The following is a 23,465-nucleotide window of genomic DNA, read 5'->3' as shown; positions in this document are numbered from 1 at the left end:
TATCGGAAAGTATCGGCCGATATCCGAAAAATATCGGATATCGCCGATACCGATACCAATACAAGTCGATGGGACACAAGTATTGGAAGCTATCCTGGATAGTTCCCAGGGTCTGAAGGAGAGGAAACTCTCCTTCAGGCCCTGGGATCCATATTCATGTAAAAAATAAAGAATTAAAATAAAAAATATGGATATACTCACCCCTCCGGCGGCCCCTGGACCTTACCGATGTAACCGGCAGCCTCCGTTCCTAAGAATGAGGAGTTTAGGACCTTCGATGACGTCGCAGCTTGTGATTGGTCACGTGACCGCTCATGTGACCGCTCATGAGACCAATCACAAGCCGCGACGTCATCGCAGGTCCTAAACTCCTCATTCTTAGGAATGGAGGCTGCTGGTTACATCGGTAAGGTCCAGGGGCTGCCGGAGGGGTGAGTATATCCATATTTTTTATTTTAATTCTTTATTTTTTACATGAATATGGATCCCAGGGCCTGAAGGAGAGTCTCCTCTCCTCCAGACCCTGGGAATCATACACTGGGAACTTCCGATTCCGATTTCCGATATCACAAAAATATCGGAACTCGGTATCGGAATTGCGATACCGCAAATATCGGCCGATACCCGATACTTGCGGTATCGGAATGCTCAACACTAATGGTATCCAATAGAAAACATTGATTGTGAAAGGAAACAAAAGATTTTCTGACATATTTGTTAAGGAAGTAATCATTTCTGCTGAGGACTGCATATACTCAAGCTGGACACAAATAACCCCCTTCTTGCATTGTTCTGTTACTTATCTGCATCTGGATGTTCTGTTTTGTAGGCACCATTTTTCTCCTCTCACCTGTCCTATTAGACAGCAAGAGGAGGACACATACAGTAATCATGAAGGTTTCAAGCAGCCTTCTTGAGGCCATGTGCACACGTTCAGGATTTTTAGCGTTTTTTTCGCGTTTTTTCGCTATAAAAACATGATAAAAATGCGAAAAAAACGCTAACATATGCCTCCTATTATTTACAGTGTATTCCGCATTTTTTGTGCAAATGTTGCGATTTTTTCCGCGAAAAAATCACATTGTGGAAAAAAAAGCAACATGTTCATTAAAAATGCGGAATTGCGGGGATTCCGCACACCTAGGAGTGCATTGATCTGCTTACTTCCCGCACGGGGCTGTGCACACCATGCGGGAAGTAAGCAGATTATATGCGGTTGGTACCCAGGGTGTAGGAGAGGAGACTCTCCTCCACGGACTGGGCACCATATAAGTGGTAAAAAAAAAAGAATTAAAATAAAAAATAGTCCTATACTCACCCTCGATGTCTTCCCGCCTCACCGCTGCATGCTGCCGCTTCGGTTTCTGTAGCTGGTGTGCGGTGAAGGACCTGCCGATGACGTCACTGTCTTGTGATTGGTCGTGAGCGGTCATGTGACCGCTCACGTGACCGCTCACATGACCGCGACGTCATGGAAGGTCCTGCGCGCACAGCAGCTATAGGAAGAGGAACGGACGCCGCTGAGGAGATGTCTGGGTGAGTATAACCATTTTTTTTATTTTTTTTATTATTTTTAAACATTCTATCTTTTACTATAGATGCTGCATAAGCTGCATCTATAGTAAAAAGTTGGTCACACTTGTCAAACAGTATGTTTGACAAGTGTGACCAACCTGTCAGTCAGTTTTCCAAGCGATGCTACAGATCGCTTGGAAAACTTTAGCATTCTACAAGCTAATTACGCTTGCAGAATGCTAAAAAAAAACGCAAAAAAAACGGAAAAAAACCGCAAAAAAAAAATGCGGATTTCTTGCAGAAAATTTCCGGTTTTCTTCAGGAAATTTCTGCAAGAAATCCTGAACGTTTGCACATGGCCTGAGGCTCTCTTAAGAGCTGAATGCTGATAACATTTATAGGTTTCTGGTGTCAAGAAACTGGAGAGCCAGACTGCTGAGTAACTGCTTCATATCAGAAACTGCTCATTATCTCAAAAGCTGTTAAAATATCTTGCTCTGTATCAAGTTCAGACATTCTCTTTTGCCCTCTCCTTCATATGCAACTAGATTTTATTATAACCTGGAAGCAGCATCTTACCGCCTCCTGCATCCTGCCACCCTAAACACGTGCCTTTGTGTGCCAAATTGTAGATAGACTTCATTATTAGACAGAATATACCAGTGAGAAAAAAATGATTTTTCCAGCTCACCAAAAATTGTAGTTCGGTCTGCACACAAAACACGATCCAACCAGTTGTGAAGATTTAATCCAGCCCCTGGTAAAAAAAATTATTGTAGATTTTTATTCCATATAAAAATGTTAAAAATTTGTATCCAATGCAGAAAGTAGAAAGCAAGGCTTGCAAACCCTGAAGAAGGAATCCGTGTTTATTCCGAAACGCGTTGGTTTTTTGGCTCCTACAGTGCTCCGTACCTTCAAACCAGGGCACGCATTGGTCACGTGACCCGAACACTCCGAAGGTCCTGTCAGCTGCAACGTTTCTCGAGCGCGCATCTACAGGTATTTTTCCCTGCACGGGCGGCTGTCACCGGCCGGGACAGCACGCCAAAGGAATCATTATCTTTGCACATCGGTGTTCATCAACTAAGGAAGTAATTCACTTACCATCATCTGGACAAAGGTATCAGTGTCTTTTGTTGCCGGCTTTCTTCAGTCTCAAGAGTCTGCACGCTGAACAGTATGTAACCAACTCCTCCTTATTTTATTACCGCGTGCAATTTTAAATATAGGAATTTAAATATAGGAATTTTTATATACAGCTTCGCAATCCTGTTTCACAAAGTGTAGCTGCTGTACTTAGTTTCAAATATTGTCGCTTACTGTTGTTGCTTACCATTTTGTGTATTTATTTTTGTTCCCAGAGCTGGAATATCCTGCTAGATACACCCACGGATCAATATACAGATTCACTACCGACTAATTCATTATTTTCAGCATTGCTTCATCTTCCCTCCCCCTTTTTTTTCTATAGGTAATTAGCCTTGCTTCCCTATATGTGCATTTTTTAGCGCAGGTATATATATATATACATATATCTTGATATATATTATATATTTTATATTTATGTTTATTAGACTATTTCTTTGCCCTTTTGTGGTTTAGGGGCTATACCAGCTGCTTTTTATGCATTTCACTTTCCTTTTTCATGAGCGCCGCTACACCACTCACTCACATAGTCCAACATTCTTTGTCAGAGTTCAGTTGAAAAACCTTTACAAAGCACTTCTTTTCTGGAGTATTCAAGAGTAGAGATGGGAAAACCGAACAGTAAAGTTCGGGGTCCGTACGGCACACCTAGTTTTTGGGCACGGACCACGAACATGGACTTTTTCATTGTTACAGTTCGGGTTCTACATTCCGAACATTGGGTTTTTCCCAAGCTGTCTTCTGCATAACAGTCTGAGAAATTAATGGTAAGACATTAACCCCTTCACCCCCAAGGGTGGTATGCACGTTAATGACCGGGCCAATTTTTACAATTCTGACCACTGTCCCTTTATGAGGTTATAACTCTGGAACGCTTCAACGGATCTTGGCGATTCTGACACTGTTTTCTCGTGACATATTGTACTTCATGATAGTGGTAAAATTTCTTTGATATAACTTGCATTTATTTGTGAAAAAAACGAATATTTGGCGAAAATTTTGAAAATTTTGCAATTTTCCAACTTTGAATTTTTATGCCCTTAAATCACAGACATATGTCACGCAAAATACTTAATAAGTAACATTTCCCACATGTCTACTTTACATCAGCACAATTTTGGAACCAAAATTTTTTTTGTGACGGAGTTATAAGGGTTAAAAGTTGACCAGCAATTTCTCATTTTTACAACACCATTTTTTTTTAGGGACCACATCTCATTTGAAGTCATTTTGAGGGGTCTATATGATAGAAAATACCCCAAGTGTGACACCATTCTAAAAACTGCACCCCTCAAGGTACTCAAAACCACTTTCAAGAAGTTTATTAACCCTTCAAGTGTTTCACAGGAATTTTGGAATGCTTAAATAAAAATAAACATTTAACTTTTTTTCACACAAAATGTATTTCAGCTCCAATTTGTTTTATTTTACCAAGGGTAACAGGAGAAAATAGACCCCAAAATTTGTTGTACAATTTGTCCTGAGTACGCTGATACCCCATATGTGGGGGTAAACCACTGTTTGGGCGCATGGCAGAGCTCGGAAGGGAAGGAGCACCATTTGACTTTTCAATGCAAAATTGACTGGAATTGAGATGGGACGCCATGTTGCATTTGGAGAGCCCCTGATGTGCCTAAACATTGAAACCCCCCACAAGTGACACCATTTTGGAAAGTAGACCCCCTAAGGATCTTATCTAGATGTGTGGTGAGCACTTTGACCCAACAAGTGCTTCACAGAAGTTTATAAGGCAGAGCCGTAAAAATAAAAAATCATATTTTTTCACAAAAATGATCTTTTCGCCCCCAATTTTTTATTTTCCCAAGGGTAAGAGAAGAAATTTGACCCCAAAAATTGTTTTTCAATTTGTTCTGAGTATGCTGATACCCCATATGTGGGTGTAAACCATTGTTTGGGCGCAGGGCAGAGCTCGGAAGAGAAGGAGCGCCATTTGACTTTTCAATGCAAAATTGACTGGAATTGAGATGGGACGCCATGTTGCGTTTGGAGAGCCCCTGATGTGCCTAATCATTGAAACCCCCCACAAGTGACACCATTTTGGAAAGTAGACCCCTTAAGGAACTTATCTAGATGTGTGTTGAGCACTTTGACCCAACAAGTGCTTCACAGAAGTTTATAATGCAGAGCCGTAAAAATAAAAAATCATATTTTTTCACAAAAATGATTTTTAGCCCCCAGTTTTGTATTTTCACAAGGGTATCAGGATAAATTGGACCCCAAACATTGTTGTCCAATTTGTCCTGAGTATGCTGATACCCCATATGTGGGGGGAACCACTGTTTGGGCGCATGACTGAGCTCGGAAGGGAAGGAGTGCCATTTGGAATGCAGACTTAAATGGATTGGTCTGCAGGCGTCACGTTGCATTTGCAGAGCCCCTGATGTACCCAAACAGTACAAACCCCCCACAAGTGACCCCATATTGGAAACTAGACCCCCCAAGGAACTTATCTAGATGTGTTTTGAGAACCTTTAACCCCCAAGTGTTTCACTACAGTTTATAACGCAGAGCCGTGAAAATAAAAATTCTTTTTTTTCACAAAAATGATTTTTTAGCCCCCAGTTTTGTATTTTCACAAGGGTATCAGGATAAATTGGACCCCAAAGGTTGTTGGTCAATTTTTCCTGAGTACGCTGATACCCCATATGTGGGGGGGAACCACTGTTTGGGCACATGACTGAGCTCGGAAGGGAAGGAGCGCCATTTGGAATGCAGACTTAAATGGATTGGTCTGCAGGCGTCACGTTGCATTTGCAGAGCCCCTGATGTACCCAAACAGTACAAACCCCCCACAAGTGACCCCATATCAGAAACTAGACCCCCCAAGGAACTTATCTAGATGTGTTGTGAGAACTTTGAACCCCCAAGTGTTTCACTACAGTTTACAACGCAGAGCCGTGAAAATAAAAAATCTTTTTTTTCCCACAAAACTTATTTTTTGGCCCCCAGTTTTGTATTTTCCCAAGGGTAGCAGGATAAATTGGACCCCAAAAGATGATGTCCAATTTGTCCTGAGTACGCTGATACCCCATATGTTGGGGTAAACCCCTGTTTGGGCACACGGGAGAGCTCTGAAGGGAAGGAGCACTGTTTTCCTTTTTCAACGCAGAATTGGCTGGAATTCAGATCGGATGCCATGTCCCGTTTGGAGAGCCCCTGATGTGCCTAAACAGTGGAAACCCCCCAATTATAACTGAAACCCTAATCCAAACACACCCCTTACCCTAATCCCAACAGTAACCCTAACCACTCCTCTAACCCAGACACACCCAACCCTATTCCCAACCGTAAATGTAATCCAAACCCTAACCCTATCTTTAGCCCCAACCCTAACTGTAGCCCCAACCCTAGCCCCAACCCTAGCCCTAACCCTAGCCCTAACTCTAGCAATAACCCTAGCCCTATCACTAGCCCTAACACTAGCCGTAACACTAGCCCTAACCCTAGCCCTAACCCTAGCCCTAACCCTAGCCCCAACCCTAGCCCTAACCCTAGCCCTAACCCTAGCCCCAACCCTAGCCCTAACCCTAGCCCCAACCCTAGCCCTAACCCTAGCCCTAACCCTAGCCCCAACCCTAGCCCTAACCCTAGCCCTAACCCTTGCCCTAACCCTAACCCTAGCCCTAACTCTAGTCCTAACTCTAGCCCTAACTCTAGCCCTAACCCTAATGGGAAAATGGAAATAAATACATTTTTTAATTTTTTTATTTTTCCCTAACTAAGGGGGTGATGAAGGGGGGTTTGATTTACTTTTATAGCGGGTTATTTAGCGGATTTTTATGATTGGCAGCTGTCACACACTGAAAGACGCTTTTCATTGCAAAAAATATTTTTTGTGTTACCACATTTTGAGAGCTGTAATTTTTCCATATTTGAGTCCACAGAGTCATGTGAGATCTTCTTTTTTGCGGGACGAGTTGACGTTTTTATTGGTAACATTTTCGGACACGTGACATTTTTTGATCGCTTTTTATTCTGATTTTTGTGAGGCAGAGTGATCAAAAACCAGCTATTCATGAATTTCTTTTGGGGGAGGCGTTTATACCATTCCGCGTTTGGTAAAATTGAGGGGGAACCACTGTTTGGGCGCATGACAGAGCTCGGAAGGGAAGGAGCGCCATTTGGAATGCAGACTTAAATGGATTGGTCTGCAGGCGTCACGTTGCATTTGCAGAGCCCCTGATGTACCCAAACAGTACAAACCCCCCACAAGTGACCCCATATTGGAAACTAGACCCCCCAAGGAACTTATTTAGATGTGTTGTGAGAACTTTGAACCCCCAAGTGTTTCACTACAGTTTATAACGCAGAGCCGTGAAAATAAAAATTCTTTTTTTTTTCACAAAAATGATTTTTTAGCCCCCAGTTTTGTATTTTCACAAGGGTATCAGGATAAATTGGACCCCAAAAGTTGTTGTCCAATTTGTCCTGAGTACGCTGATACCCCATATGTGGGGGGGAACCACTGTTTGGGCGCATGACTGAGCTCGGAAGGGAAGGAGCGCCATTTGGAATGCAGACTTAAATGGATTGGTCTGCAGGCGTCACGTTGCATTTGCAGAGCCCCTGATGTACCCAAACAGTACAAACCCCCCACAAGTGACCCCATATCGGAAACTAGACCCCCCAAGGAACTTATCTAGATGTGTTGTGAGAACTTTGAACCCCCAAGTGTTTCACTACAGTTTACAACGCAGAGCCGTGAAAATAAAAAATCCTTTTTTTCCCACAAAACTTATTTTTTGGCCCCCAGTTTTGTATTTTCCCAAAGGTAGCAGGATAAATTGGACCCCAAAAGATGATGTCCAATTTGTCCTGAGTACGCTGATACCCCATATGTTGGGGTAAACCCCTGTTTGGGCACACGGGAGAGCTCTGAAGGGAAGGAGCACTGTTTTCCTTTTTCAACGCAGAATTGGCTGGAATTCAGATCGGATGCCATGTCCCGTTTGGAGAGCCCCTGATGTGCCTAAACAGTGGAAACCCCCCAATTATAACTGAAACCCTAAACCAAACACACCCCTTATCCTAATCCCAACAGTAACCCTAACCATTCCTCTAACCCAGACACACCCAACCCTATTCCCAACCATAAATGTAATCCAAACCCTAACCCTATCTTTAGCCCCAACCCTAACTGTAGCCCCAACCCTAGCCCCAACCCTAGCCCTAACCCTAGCCCTAACTCTAGCAATAACCCTAGCCCTATCACTAGCCCTAACACTAGCCGTAACACTAGCCCTAACCCTAGCCCTAACCCTAGCCCTAACCCTAGCCCCAACCCTAGTCCTAACCCTAGCCCTAACCCTAACCCTAGCCCCAACCCTAGCCCTAACCCTAGCCCCAACCCTAGCCCTAACCCTAGCCCTAACCCTAGCCCCAACCCTAGCCCTAACCCTAGCCCTAACCCTTGCCCTAACCCTAACCCTAGCCCTAACTCTAGTCCTAACTCTAGCCCTAACTCTAGCCCTAACCCTAATGGGAAAATGGAAATAAATACATTTTTTAATTTTTTTATTTTTCCCTAACTAAGGGGGTGATGAAGGGGGGTTTGATTTACTTTTATAGCGGGTTATTTAGCGGATTTTTATGATTGGCAGCTGTCACACACTGAAAGACGCTTTTCATTGCAAAAAATATTTTTTGCGTTACCACATTTTGAGAGCTGTAATTTTTCCATATTTGAGTCCACAGAGTCATGTGAGATCTTGTTTTTTGGGGGACGAGTTGACGTTTTTATTGGTAACATTTTCGGACACGTGACATTTTTTGATCGCTTTTTATTCTGATTTTTGTGAGGCGGAGTGATCAAAAACCAGCTATTCATGAATTTCTTTTGGGGGAGGCGTTTATACCGTTCCGCGCTTGGTAAAATTGATAAAGCAGTTTAATTCATCGGGTCAGTATGATTACAGCGATATCTCATTTATATCATTTTTTTATGTTTTGGCGCTTTTATACGATAAAAACTATTTTATAGAAAAAATAATTATTTTGGTATCGCTTTATTCTCAGGATTATAACGTTTTTATTTTTTTGCTGATGATGCTGTATGGTGGCTCGTTTTTTGCGGGACAAGATGACATTTTCAGCGGTACCATGGTTATTTATATCAGTCTTTTTGATCGCGTGTTATTCCACTTTTTGTTTGGCGGTATGATAATAAAGCGTTGTTTTTTGCCTCGTTTTTTTTTTTTTTTCTTACGGTGTTTACTGAAGGGGTTAACTAGTGGGGCAGTTTTATAGGTTGGGTCGTTACGGACGCGGCAATACTAAATATGTGTACTTTTATTGTTTTTTTTATTTTATTTAGCTAAAGAAATGTATTTATGGGAATAATATATATTTTTTTCTTTATTTAGGATATATATATATTTTTTTTTTACACACATGTGGGGAATTTTTTTTTACTTTTTTACTTTGTCCCACGGGGGGACATCACAGATCATTGATCTGGCAGTGTGCACAGCACTCTGCCAGATCTGCGATCTGCTGTGCAGGGCTGCAGGCTTACCAAGTGTCTGCTCTGAGCAGACACTCGGTAAGCCACCTCCCTCCCTGCAGGACCCGGATGCCGCGGCCATCTTGGATCCGGGACCTGCGGCAAGGAGGGAGGTAGGAGACCCTCGGAGCAACGCGATCACATCGCGTTGCTCCGGGGGTCTCAGGGAAGCCCGCAGGGAGCCCCCTCCCTGCGCGATGCTTCCCTATACCGCCGGTACACCGCGATCATGTTTGATCGCGGTGTGCCAGGGTTAATTGCCGGGGGCGGTCCGTGACCGCTCCTGGCACATAGTGCCGGATGTCAGCTGCGATATGCAGCTGACACCCGGCCGCGATCGGCCGCGCTTCCCCCGTGAGCGCCGCTGATCGGTGATGACGTACTATCCCATCGGTGGTCATACGGGCCCACCCCACCTCGACGGGATAGTACGTCAGATGTCAGAAAGGGGTTAAAATAGAAACATAATAAACAACCATATCCCTGACATGTCCAAAGTGTAGATATTCCATATTGTCTCTCAACAATCCAGATGATTTGGATAGCGGTCATATCAGTGCCAGCTGGAACACAGTGACAGGAGGGTAATCGTTCTTCCAGTGTCTAGCACTGAGCTGCTGTGAGGAAGTTCACAGGAGTTCAAACCTGATGAATCCCGGTGACCTTAATTATGACACTGCAGTGCTCACTGCATGTGCCGTAAGTGAGGTCACCAAGGTTCAGCTATGAATTACGGTGAATTTTCTCACTGGAGCTCAGTGCTAGACACTGCAGGAGAGATTTCTCTCCTGTCAGTGTGTCAGCTGTCGGGGAGAGCGGTCACTAAGGTGACTGCGCTCCAAATCGTTCAAATTGTCATGAGACAGTATGGATTATCTTCACATCAGACAGGTGAGGGATATGTTTTTTTATTATTTTTCAAATTTTTCTAAGGGACAAATGCTTCAATGGACTATGCACAAGGTGAGCATACTGATTGTTTATTATTTTTTGTATTTTACGGGGGGACAAGGGAGTAGTACTCTCTCATCAAGATATGGTTGTTTATTATTTTTGTTTTTTTACAGCGGACATGAGCATTGGTGGATTAGTTATAAGGTGAGCTTCATGGTGTTAGGTGTCGAGTTCCCGCCGCTGCACAAGGGGAATCTCGAACTATGTCCGCCGCAGTCTCCCATTCTCCTCCAGCTGCAGTGGAGCCTGCTCAGTGGAGACGTCGGTCACAGTGTCTGGCTCAAGCTGATACTGTGTGCTTGGTTACTGCTGCCTTTCCAGGTACTGCTTTTGTAGCCAGCACTGATCAGCAGCGAGCAGGTGTTTCAGGGACTAAGTCCTGCTTTTCCCATACTCAGCATGCCCACGGGTCGACCACCCACTGGAGGTCGGGGGTCACATGCTCAGGTCCTGTTGCAACTCCTATTGGACCATCAGGAAGGTCCCGGAGTGCTACTACTATAAAAGGTTTGCATGGCTGCTCAGTCATGCGCTAGTATAAACTTGCTAACTTGTGTGTGTGGATGTATGCCTGTCGATGGATAAAAGCTCCGAATCATTCCCATCCCTAGAGTTGTTGACTGCTCGTGAATGGTGGAAGCTACCTAGCGCCTGACAGTGCTTTACCGCACATCTAGCACACAATACTGCATCTGTTAGCAGTGACCACCAATGCGGCGCTGAGCGCATTCAGTGTGCTTTCCTAGCCCTAGTTAGGGTGGTTAGTGGCGTCCGCCAGAGCGGCGCTGTGCACGCTCTGTGCGGTAATCTTTAATCAGTCCTGACAAATGGTCAGTGTAGGGTGGGAACTCCCGCTTGATCTCAGCATCTGACTCAGGGCATCCTCAGGCGTGGGCTCAAAAGCCACCAAAGGTCAGAGCAAGATCACCAGCGTGGTGGGGGTGAGTTTCAGGGATCCCACTAGGGTCCATCTGCTGCACCCTGTGACTGCTAACAGGGCACAGAATTTCCTTTGTTTCCCTGTGACTCTGTGAAGCAACAGAGTTCGCATTAGTTCATACCTTGTGACCCATTTCTATTCTGGTGTAGTACCGCCATATAGTGCCGGCATTACCTGGCAGCAAGTTCCATCTCTGCAAGGTGGACCCTGGGCTGCTTATTACTATCTTTATATTTATTTGGTGCATTCTGCCAGCCCTAACGCATGGTTCCTCATTATATCATCATTTTGTGTTTTTTGCAGGTGGCAAGGGCTTCAGGGCAAGTGGGAAGAGGCGGGCAAAGAGCCAGAATTGGTGCATCTAATAGATGCTCCTTTTCTGGGGTGGTTCAGAATAGATATTTTTAGGTTGGAGAGCTAATATACATGGCTCCTTATGAGCCTGAGAATACCAGCCCCCAGCTTTCTGCTTTAGCTTGGCTGGTTGTCAAAAAATGTAAGAACCCCATGCCGTTATTTATTTAAATAATTTAAAAAAAAATGGCATGGGGACCTCTCTATTTTTGATAACCAGCCATGATAAAGCTGACAGCTGCAGGTTTCAGCCCGCAGCTATCAGTTTTGCCTGCACTGGTTATCAAAAATAGAAGAGAACCCACGTAATTTAAAAAAAAAATATTTATTTATAGCACAAGTGCCAGCTGAAGAATACTCCCATCAGTGGCACCTGCACTTGCTGTTTTACTCTCTCATCAGCCGATGCTTGTGACTGAAGATAACCTTTTTACCGATGGCCACAGCTGGTGGCTTATGCTGTCATCTGAAAGCATGGGAACCACATCTCTCTGACCGGGGTAATGATCTTACAGCCAATCAGGGCCCATGTTTGCCTTGCTATCATGTAATTAACAGCGTGGCAAACAATGGATATTCGAGCCCCCATCTAAATGGGGTCCACATTTGCGTTTTTGTACCCGAAAAATAGCAAAAAAAGACAGAGATGCTCACCTGCCTAGGCCTCCAAACAAATGCAATATCAGGATGCAGTGGACCCATGTGGTTAAGATGGCGGCAACACAGGTACAGAAATACCGATGAGGCAGCCACTCACAACCTACCAAATTAATGGATGGGGTGACTGCTTGGCATATGACTGCACATAAGAGACTTGTATGTGGCGCTGTTCAAACAATGGGAATGCACTGCATCCAGGTTAACAGCCTGTTAGTAACGCCCTTCTATTAGCTCAGGCGGGCTGCCCAGCGCTATTAAGATGCATCCCATGTGAACAGACACCACAGTTTACAAGACAGAATTGGCCCAACTAGTGTTGAGCGATACCGTCCGATACTTGAAAGTATCGGTATCGGAAAGTATCGGCCGATACCGGCAAAGTATCGGATCTAATCCGATACCGATACCCGATACCAATACAAGTCAATGGGACTCAAGTATCGGACGGTATCCCTGATGGTTCCCAGGGTCTGAAGGAGAGGAAACTCTCCTTCAGGCCCTGGGATCCATATTAATGTGTAAAATAAAGAATTAAAATAAAAAATATTGATATACTCACCTCTCCGACGCAGCCTGCACCTTACCGAGGCATTCAGGACCTGAAAATTACGTCACGGCTTGTGATTGGTCGCGTCGCGGTCACATGGGCGGCACGCGACCAATCAGAAGCCGTGACGTCACGGAAGGCAGTAAACGCGCGCATTTTAAGCAAAGAAGGCTGCCGGTTCCCTCGGTAAGGTGCAGGCTGCGTCGGAGAGGTGAGTATATCAATATTTTTTATTTTAATTCTTTATTTTACACATTATATCGATCCCGATACCGATTCCCGATACAACAAAAGTATCGGATCTCGGTATCGGAATTCCGATACCGCAAATATCGGCCGATACCCGATACTTGCGGTATCGGAATGCTCATCACTAGGCCCAACTGCACCCCGAAAAAATGCAAAAAACACATACAAAAAATATGTGAGGTATTAGTTTATATTTTGGCCAAAATATGCAAGCTCGTAACTCCCGTAACGGGTCCCCACTCTTACGAGTCCTACTCTAACCAATGCTAGCACAAAAAGAGGATTCAGGGATCCTTCAAAAATTCTGAAAAATAGCAAAAAAAGACAGAGATGCTCACCTGCCTTGGCCTCCAAACAAATGCATTATTAGGATGCAGTGGACCCATTTAGTTAAGATGGCGGCAACACAGGTGCAGAAATACCAATGAGGCAGCCACCCACAACCTACCAAATTAATGGAGGGGGTGGCTGCTTTGCATATGACTGCACATAAGAGACTTGTATGTGGCGCTGTTCACACAATTGGAATGCACAGCATCCAGCTTAACAGCCTATTAGTGATGCCCTTCTATTAGGTCAGGCGGGCTGCCCAGCGCTATTAAGATGCATCCCATGTGAACAGACACCACAGTTTACAAGACAGAATGGGCCCAACTGCAACCCGAAAAAATGCAAAAAACACATACAAAAAAAATGTGAGGTATTAGTTTTACTGTTTTACTCTCTCATCAGCTGATGCTTGTGATGAAGGTAACCTTTTTTACCAATGGCTACAGCTGGTGGCTTATGCTGTCATCTGAAAGCATGGGAACCACAGCTCTCTGACTGGGGGTTAATGATCTTACCGCCAATCAGAACCTGTGTTTACCTTGCTATCATGCAAATAACAGCGTGGCAAATAATGGATATTCGGGCCCCCATCTAAATGGGGTCCAGGTTTGGGTTCTTGTACCCGAACCAAACTTTTTTTAGATTTTTGGCCGAATCTGCCAAACCCGGACATCCACGGGTTCGTCCATCACTATTCAAGAGGCTTCAGCAGTGCATGAATGTTTTTCCAACTCTTCTAGGAGTCCAGGAGGTTTCATATATTTTCCCAGAAGCCACTCAGGAGTTTTAAGAGTGTTGACAAGTATGATATACCTACATGATCAATTATTTTTATTTCTTGCTTGCAAATAAATGCTCAATCAGTGTTCAAATATTGGAAACATAGAATAAAGCAGAAAAACATGCAAAAGATAATTTTTTTAATTTTGAAGATGGAACTTTGCTGGTATATTTATAACTCCTGGCATTATTCTATGTATTATCCACATCTCTGTGTTTGCCTCTAAATGAATTTACTGACAAATGTATTAAACATTTACTTTGTCACACTGCAAAGTTTTTTTTTAAATTGACAATAACATTTAATGTTTTATGATTTTCTCGCTGCATCTGATTACATGGAACATGAGTTATTGGATGCATCATAAATCACCGTTAAACAGTCTAAATGAACAATCATGATCTTTTCCAATGCCAGAGCATGCTTCCAGCTCACTCTATTAACAGTTCACATTTGTTCCAAACTTACAGCAACACATTTGTGAAATTTCAAAAACATTTAAAGCTGTCTGGACATTATAATCATTAATTATTGAGCTAACTTTAAAATAAGAAGCCATTTGTATTCAAATGATATCTCAAATCTATAATTCTCTTGTGTTTATTAGATATGAGTGCATTGATTTCATGTGAATCAAATTAATGTCGAATTTTATGGAATTTTCTGGACCCTGTAAATTTGAACAATATACCATTCTGTTTACGTGTATCGCCAAAAAAAATGCCTGCCACCATTATACACAAAGCAGAAGATTTCATTAGCAAAATAAAGCGACATGACCTTAGGCAGGGGCTTCTCCATTATGCCCTGCAGCTATTACATGACATGATACAGCACTGCAAACACTAGGGACTATAATAGTATACAAGCCGATGCCGCAGATGCAGCAGCCATTTTACGGTGATTCTGGTTAGTGAGAAAACATTAGCGTTTGCAGCTCAGCAATGAAAAAGGGAGGGAAAAACATTGGACAAATACTATAGTGTGCTATGGAACAGCAGAAATAAAAAAGATGAGTGTAGGAGAGAAAGAGAGGGGGATAGAGAGAAGAGAACTAAGAACAAAAAGAGTAAAGCAGCATTTTCAAGTTAAAACAATGTTCATACACACAGGAGTGGACACATTGAAGACGGCCCCTGTGCGCCATTTCTCTAGCACAGTTGTGCTGTTCCCCAGCCCGGATCTCCTGCCTTTCAGCCATTCTCTCTACACTGAGCATTTTTATGTTCTGAAGAAGGCTATGTTTGGCTGAAACGTTAACACTGCAATACGTTTTGCAATAAAAATTGGCTATCTTTGCATCAACTGTTGGAGTGCTGAATTTATTTTTTATTAACTGTGGAGTGGAATCCTATTTGTGCACCTGGATTAGTAGCCTTCTTGTTTTTTAACAAAAAGGGTAAAGCAGCATTTTGAAGTTAAGACAATGTTAAGACAATACATACAGGAGTGGGCACACACCGTAGAGGGCCCCTGTACAAGAAAAATACATGGGCCCTTTGCCGTCCAATATCTCATCATCCTGCACAATTCCACCTACTTTGGAGGTATAAGTGGGCCCCTTATCTCCTGGGACCCTGTGCAACTGCTTAGGTTACACCAACAGTATGTCCATCCTGCATACGTAACATAGCTATAGAGACCTATGCTAACCAAAAGGGTATGTGCAGATGATCAGCAAACGCTGCGGGTTGGAAGCTGTGTACTTGTGCAGCGTCAAACCCACAGCATCCAGATGTTATAGCATAGTGGATGGGATTTTAAGAAATCCAATGTTCACTATGCCTCCAGAGATGCCTGTGGCTCACCTGCGGAGATGGAAATACTTCACGTCTCTCCAGATGCAAGAGAAATTTCACCAATATAATGTATTGGACACGGTGAATCTGCATGGTTCCGTGAACACATGCGGATTCACCTGCGTTCAATAGCCGGCAGCACTTTGGACGCAGCAAACATGCGCTGCGTCCAAAGCACTGCCAGTTCCGGACCGTGGGCACATACCCTAATAAATGTATTTATACAGTAAATGCTCAGATGCTAAAGCAAAACAATTAGAGTATAGGAAAAGCTTAACAGAGATAAATGTTATATGTACAGGTGCTTCTCACAAAATTAGAATATCATCAAAAAGTTAATTTATAAACATCTGTCAAGAGGTAAATAGTAGACAGCACCACCAACTTCACTGAATCAGAGAGCCTGACACGCAGGATACTCGTTGAAGCTTAGCCTCCGGATCTCAGGTGCTCTTCCGAAAAACATTGAAATGCAATCCATATGACGAAGAAAGATAGGCAGCATTCACCGATCCTTAAAATGGTTTGTCCTTTATTCAGTCATAGTTTAAAACCTTCATGGCTCGGGGGTGTGAGGATAAGAGTGTGCAGGTTCTGACGACGGCTGTTTCGCTATATCAGCACGAAACGGTAATTCTCAGAACCTGCACACTCTTATCCTCACACCCCCGAGCCATGAAGGTTTTAAACTATGACTAAATAAAGGACACGTTGAGTGCTGCCTATCTTTTCTTCGTCATATAAAAAGTTAATTTATTTTAGTTGTTCAATATAAAAAGTGAAACTCATATATTGCATAGAGTCATTACAAACAGAGTGATCTATTTCAAGTGTTTATTTCTGTTAATGTTTATGATTATGGCCTACAGCCTATGAAAACCCAAAAGTCATTATCTCAGTAAATTAGAATACTTTCTAACACCAGCTTGAAAATTGATTTTAAAATCTGAAAATGTTGACCTACTGAAATGTACGTTCAGTAAATGCACTCAATACTTTGTCGGGGCTTCTTTTGCATCACTTACTGCATCAATGCGGTGTGGCATGGAGACGATCAGCCTGTGGCACTGGTGAGGTGTTATGGAAGCTCAGGTTACTTTGATAGCAGCCCTTAGCTCGTCTGCATTGTTGGATCTGGTGTCTCTCATCTTCTTCTTGACAATACCCCATAGATTCTCTATGGGACTAAGGTCAGGCAAGTTTCCTGGCAAATCAAGCACAGTGATACTGTTGTTTTTAAACCAGGTGTTAGTACTTTTAGCAGTGTGGACAGGTGCCAAGTCCTGCTGGAAGATGACATTTCCATCTCGAAAAAGCTCGTTGGCGAAAAGAAGCATGAAGTGCTCTAAAATTTCCTGGTAGACGGCTGTGCTGACTTTGGTCTGGATAAAACACAGTGGACCTACACTAGCAGATGACATGGCTCCCCAAACCATCACTGATTGTGGAAACTTCACACTAGACCTCAAGCAGCTTGGATTGTGTGCCTCTCCCCTCTTCCTCCAGACTCTGGAACCTTGATTTCCAAATAATATGCAAAATTTACTTTAATCTGAAAACAACACCTTGGACCACTGAGCCATAGTCCAGTTCTTTTTCTCCTTGGCCCAGGTAAGACGCTTGTGGCGTTGTTTATTGGTCATGAGCTGCTTGACACAAGGAATGAGACACATGTAGCCCATGTCCTGGATTTGTCTGCATGTGGTGTCTCTTGAAGCAACGACTCCAGCAGCAGTCCACTCCTTGTGAATCTCCCCCACATTTTTGAAACGCCTTTTCTTAACAACCCTTTCAAGGCTGTGGTTATCCTGGTTGCTTGTGCACCTTTTTCTACCACACTTTTTCTTTCCACTCAACTTTCCATTAAAGGGACTCTGTCACCTGAATTTGGAGGGAACAAGATTGCCTTGTGCAGGCATGTACTACGGAGGACAGAGAATGAACTTCAATCCAATATTGCAGCCAGTATGCAGCCAGTGGGTAAGGAAAGGGTGAATCAAACACCCGAAAACCCCGCCCCTATGGCTGAAAATTGTTCCCTCCAAATTCAGGTGACAGAGTCCCTTTAATATGCTTGGATACAGCAGTCTGTGAACAGTCAGCTTCTTTAGCAATGACCTTTTGTGGCTTACCCTCCTTGTGGAGTGTGTCAATGACTGCCTTCTCGACATCTGTCAAGTCAGCAGTCTTCTCCATGATTATGAAACCTACTGAAACAGACTAAGGGACCTTTTTAAATGCTTTTGCAAGTGTTTTTTGTTAATTATTCTAATTTACTGAGATAATGACTTTTGGGATTTTGTATATTTTGTATATTGTACTGCTGCTGGAAACCCTATCCTACACTGAATTAATAAACTGGAAACTGCTCTCAAACAAAGGTATAACTTCTGCATGGATTTTTAAAAAGCCATTGCTTCTTCACTTTACAAACAGCAAACCTTTTGCTGTTCTCAAAAAATGGATATTTTTTAAATACTTGTTAAAAAGCTGCTGCTTTTCATTTACAAAACAGCACACTTGTTGCTGCATCTCAAAAAGTGACAATTTTTGGACCACCACATGTCTAAAAGCCATGACTACTTCTGCATATAACGCCTGTGTTTAAATACTGGCATGGCAGGTATCTGTCTGAAAAAAAGGAATAATTTTTAATTATTTTTACATTTCATAAAGCATAAAAAGTTTGTCAGTACAGTGTATTATTAAACTGGGTGCTGTAAAATACTGGTTACTCTTTGTTTACCCATGATCTCCATGTAGCTTTCTAAAATGTCTTTAGTAAGTCATCTGCATATCAGTCTGATATTTTAAGACGTTAGGTGGTGCTCAAGTAGTTAATGTTTGCAGCATTCAGGGATGCTGATGCAAATCACAAGAAATAAAATTTTAAAATTTTATGTGGCACAGCCCTTGAATATGAGTCACATGCCTGCTGGCACCATTATCACATTATGAAAGGTGTAAGCATGTCACACTACCTGTTGTCATACCCAAGAGCTAGTGACACAGAGAAGTGCCTGCAGAATTGAAGTCATCATTAATCATCAGTTCCCTGTCTACAGGATAAGGGTGTAATTTAGATCCCTAAAAGAAAAATCCTTAAGGTGTATTTTAGGTTAAATTTATTTGCATTTAAGATCCTGCAAAATTTTGAAGCTCCCAAACATGAGTATCAAGTACTCATAGACCACTATAACATCACAAGTAAAATCAATAAAGTTTATTGAAAAAACATTTTTTTAAAAACACACATACAGTAGTAACATATGAGGCTCTCAGAAGACTATAGCAAGCCAAAATCCATATACAGCAGTGGTAGTATGATAATAACACATATCACATTGCATTATCTAATATATAAAGCTGAATGTGTGTATGTTTGTGTGTATGTATGTCCGGGATTGGCATCTGAACTGTCGCAGCTACAGCCACAAAATTTTGCACAGTCACACGTCTGGACCCCGAGAGCGTCATAGGCTATGTTGTGAGGTGAAATTTTAACCCCGCGCTTTCCAATTCACCAAACAATTTTGCCCCTATCTACATAATGGGGAAAAAGTGAAGGGAAAAGTGTTGGAGGAAAATTGACAGCTGCCAGATGTGAACAATGAGGACTTAAAGAATGAGAGCGATGGCGCCAAAGAGTATATACTGTACAGTTGCTAAGGTGGGGCCCCAACATGGGATAATCACCACACCACCACGGGGATATGAACACACACACAAAATGCGCCACACACTACCACGTGCTCGAACACATATACCACCCTCAGCGCACATTTCACCACACACACACCAACCTCGCCACATAAAAGTCGAAACACAAAAGTCACCACTCAAAACTCGCAACGCGCAAAACTCGCTACATGCAAAACTCGCCATATGCAAAACTAGGCTCACGCAAAACTCGCCACACGTGCAAAACTCACCTCATGGAAAACTCACCTCATGCAAAACTTGCACACACAGAAAAATTGCCACATGTACAAAAGTTGCACCACATGCAAAAGTTGCCTCACGCAAAACTTGCACATACTCAAAACGCACCACACATAAAACTCGCCACGCGCAATACTCGCCATGCACAAATCTTGCTGCACACAACTTGCTACACTAACCTGTCACATGCAACTCGACACACAAAATGTTGCTACACGCATGTCACCACACAAAACTCATCTCACAAAAGTCGCTACATGCATGTCGTCACACGCAACTCAACACACACAACTTGACACATGAAACTCGCCCTAAAACACACACAAGTCTGGTATTTTCCTTCAAAAATAAAAATCTGATTAATAAGCAGACAAACTACAAGAGCAACAAATGTACCATATAGGAAATACGGCAGCTGTCAGTCACATGACCTGTCTATTATGTGTATGTGTGAGCTAATATATACTGCCAGGGGGGAGGGCTTCCTGTTGGCTGGGGATTTATCAGGCTGCCAATAGCAACCAATCACAGCTCAGCTTCTATTTTGCTACAGTTAATTAACCTGAGCTCTGATTGGTTAATATAGGCAACAAAGACATTCTCAGTATAACAAAGCTAATATATGTTGTGAAATTCTTCTATTAGCTTAGTTTTTGCCTTTTAATAATTACATTTCTATCTATTTGTTTTGTGGTTTTTGTGTGCAGAATAAATTTTTGTTAACACATTCTATTTTGCTAACAGCAGTCATTAACCCGGGCGAAGCCGGGTAGTACAGCTAGTATAGTATAAATATCATTCTCATATACAGAATCCACAACACATCCTACAGAGGTCATAATCATAAATATAAAATAAACATATATCCGGATGATGGGAACCAGCATTGGGGTTATCCTTATTAAAAATGCAAATCAAGGCTTACCCATTATTGTTGTAATGACAGGTACCACCGCACAAACCGCCCCGACGCGTGTTTCGCCCACGCGCTTTTTCAAGGGGAGTGTCAAAATTTTGAAGCTCTGTGTTAGAAATTCGCCACTTTTAAGTATGTATATTGCATGACTGATGTAAATTATGATTTTGAGCACAGGTTGCTGAATTTTGCAAGTCAACTTTGTGGCATTCTTTTTTTTTTACTGTACAGAAGTACTCCTCACAAACAAGTTTGTGTGCCATCTGTATATCTTTAAGATGGTTAAAACAAGGATAGCAAGCAAGGGGTCTAATGTATACACTCTTGAAATGGAGCAGTAGGAAAAAAGAAAAAAAATCTAAGCATAATACCAAAAACTCATTTGCTCAAATAGTATTGCTTAAATCATAGCATTCGGGTACACATTCTTTGGTGAGTTTTTATAGTTGTCTCCCTCTTTCTCTGCTAACTTTTAATGGTACCGTTAACACCCTATCCAGCACTGCACAACTGCTCTCAGGGCTGCACTCCTACTTTGAGGAACCCCAACTTGTCACATCATGCCGCAGTTCTTCAGCTGTACAGCCGTCACAGCTACAGCTCTCCGCTAGCATTGTGTCACACCACACACGAAAAGCACATAGACTAAGGTCTTCTTCTGGGAGTGATGTGCTACTATATCCATGCACTGTAAGAACTCTCTGACCCTTTCTTTGTGTCTCACAGACAACATTTCCTTGAGAAATGTAAGATGAAATTATTTTACTTGTTGTTGTGGTCCTATTTTCCAGTCCCACTCTAAGCACTTAGTGCATACATTATGGTATTGGAAAGAAGGAATGGTTTTGATCGGCTCCTTAGGAGTCTTGTTCCGTATAATAAGAGATGCTCAAATGACAGAGGAACTTGGTTATAGTTTTGACTATGTTACTGACCATCTTTATAATGTCCTTAGTATTAACTGAATATGTACCCTACAGCTTATCTTAATCACTAAGTAATCAGCACTCAGTGGTGCTTGACCATCTAACAATTTCACAAGGAGGGTGTTGTCAGATTTATGGTCCAGCATATTGTCATCATATTGACCGTGTAGGTCCAGTGCAGGTTATGCATCATATAGAACAAGCTGTAAAGGTAAAAGAGGCATTTAACAAGGCAAATTATCTTGATGATCTTCAGTTGTCATCATGGCTGTTATGGTTGAACCCCCTGAATTGGTTTACGGAACTAAGTGGATGGATCTTTGGGAAGATTTACTTCCATATTAAAGTGTTTTTTTGTGATTCTGGTTGTTGCTATCGTGATAAAGCTTTTTCTTTTAATAGTAAAGAAAATTCTCAGAACTTATTGCAAATGTTTTCCAGGCAAAACCAAAGATGCTCAGAAGTCAGAAACATCGCCATCCTAAGTGACGACAAGATTGACTTCCACTAAGTGTGAATGTGTACTCAGCAAGAAACAATCTCCATTGGATCTAACCAATTGCAACAATTTTGAAAATCTGCTTGCTTGAGGAACTTTTGAGAATCCTTATAGACCCATAAGGACTATGTTAATATTTGAACCCCAACTATATCATTTATGAGTTAGACATCTATTCCTTTTTTATTTGCATAGTGATAGACAAGTGCAGATAGGGAGTATAGGACTGCTGAAAAAGAGTAATCTGAATGGATGTTAGCAGGCCAGCATCTCATAATTTCCATAGGTTTAGCCTTGTACCTTATGAAGTAGGGCTGTCTTGCAGACCTGTTATTGTTAAAGGGAACCTGTCAACAGGATTGTGCACAGTAACGTACACACAGTGTCAGGTCGGTGCTGTTATGCTGATTACAATTATACCTTGGTTGATGAAATCTGTCTTGTGGTTGGTGTTTTATTTTCAGTTTTGAGTTAATGATATGTCAGTGCTGCTGGGCGGTCTGTGGGGGGTCACAATCCTGCTGACAGGTTCTCTTTAAGTAAGGAACAGATTAGACAGAATAGAGAGATGACAAAATGTGGGGAATTGTAAAAGAAATAGTTAAATCTCTTTTGAATTATAAAGTAAAAAACAACCAGGAATACAGATATATAAATTATCTCCATGATATCTCTGTTATGAAAATATTGGCTGTGAGGAAGTGGGAATTTTTTTTTAACTAAAGGAAGATAAAATTTCCCTTATTTTTGCCAAGGACATAGTGTTTATAATGGTATCTGGGACACAGGTCGGGCATCATGAAGTCTGTCCATCATAATATGGATATACAGTTTTGCCAATATATTGTTTTACTGATAACTACGCAACTATTATGCAAACATCTTATGAAATCTTTTATTAAACAAACCCCCTCTTAAAGTATGGGTATTTGCCATAATAAATGAAAGTCTCTGTAAGACAACCTGGAATCTGCTCCAGTGAGTGGCAGAATCATAGTTACATAGGTTGAAAAAAAGACGTGGGTCCATAAGGTTCAACCTTTCTCCACCAATTATACATTCTTTTTCTCTAAATTATTTATGACCTATAATGCCATTTTAGCTGTAGGAAAGCATACAGCAGCTTTTTAAAAGCCGTTATAGTGTCTGCCATTACTACCTCTTGTGGTAGGGAATTCCACAGTCTGACTGCTCTAACAGTAAAGAAGCCTTTCCTATTTAGCTGCTGGATTAATCTTTCCTTGCAGTACTCCACTGCTGACTGTATCCCATTTAAAGAATCTATTATTTACGACAACTCTTTTAGCCAATTTTTTACTCATCTGCATATAGTTTCCCATAGCCCCTGCTTCTGGAGCTTTAGTTGTGTAGTACAGTATCG

The sequence above is a fragment of the Ranitomeya variabilis genome, chromosome 2 (assembly GCF_051348905.1).
Source record: "Ranitomeya variabilis isolate aRanVar5 chromosome 2, aRanVar5.hap1, whole genome shotgun sequence".
NCBI classification, from domain to species: domain Eukaryota; kingdom Metazoa; phylum Chordata; class Amphibia; order Anura; family Dendrobatidae; genus Ranitomeya; species Ranitomeya variabilis.
This window is presented reverse-complemented; position numbering follows the sequence as displayed.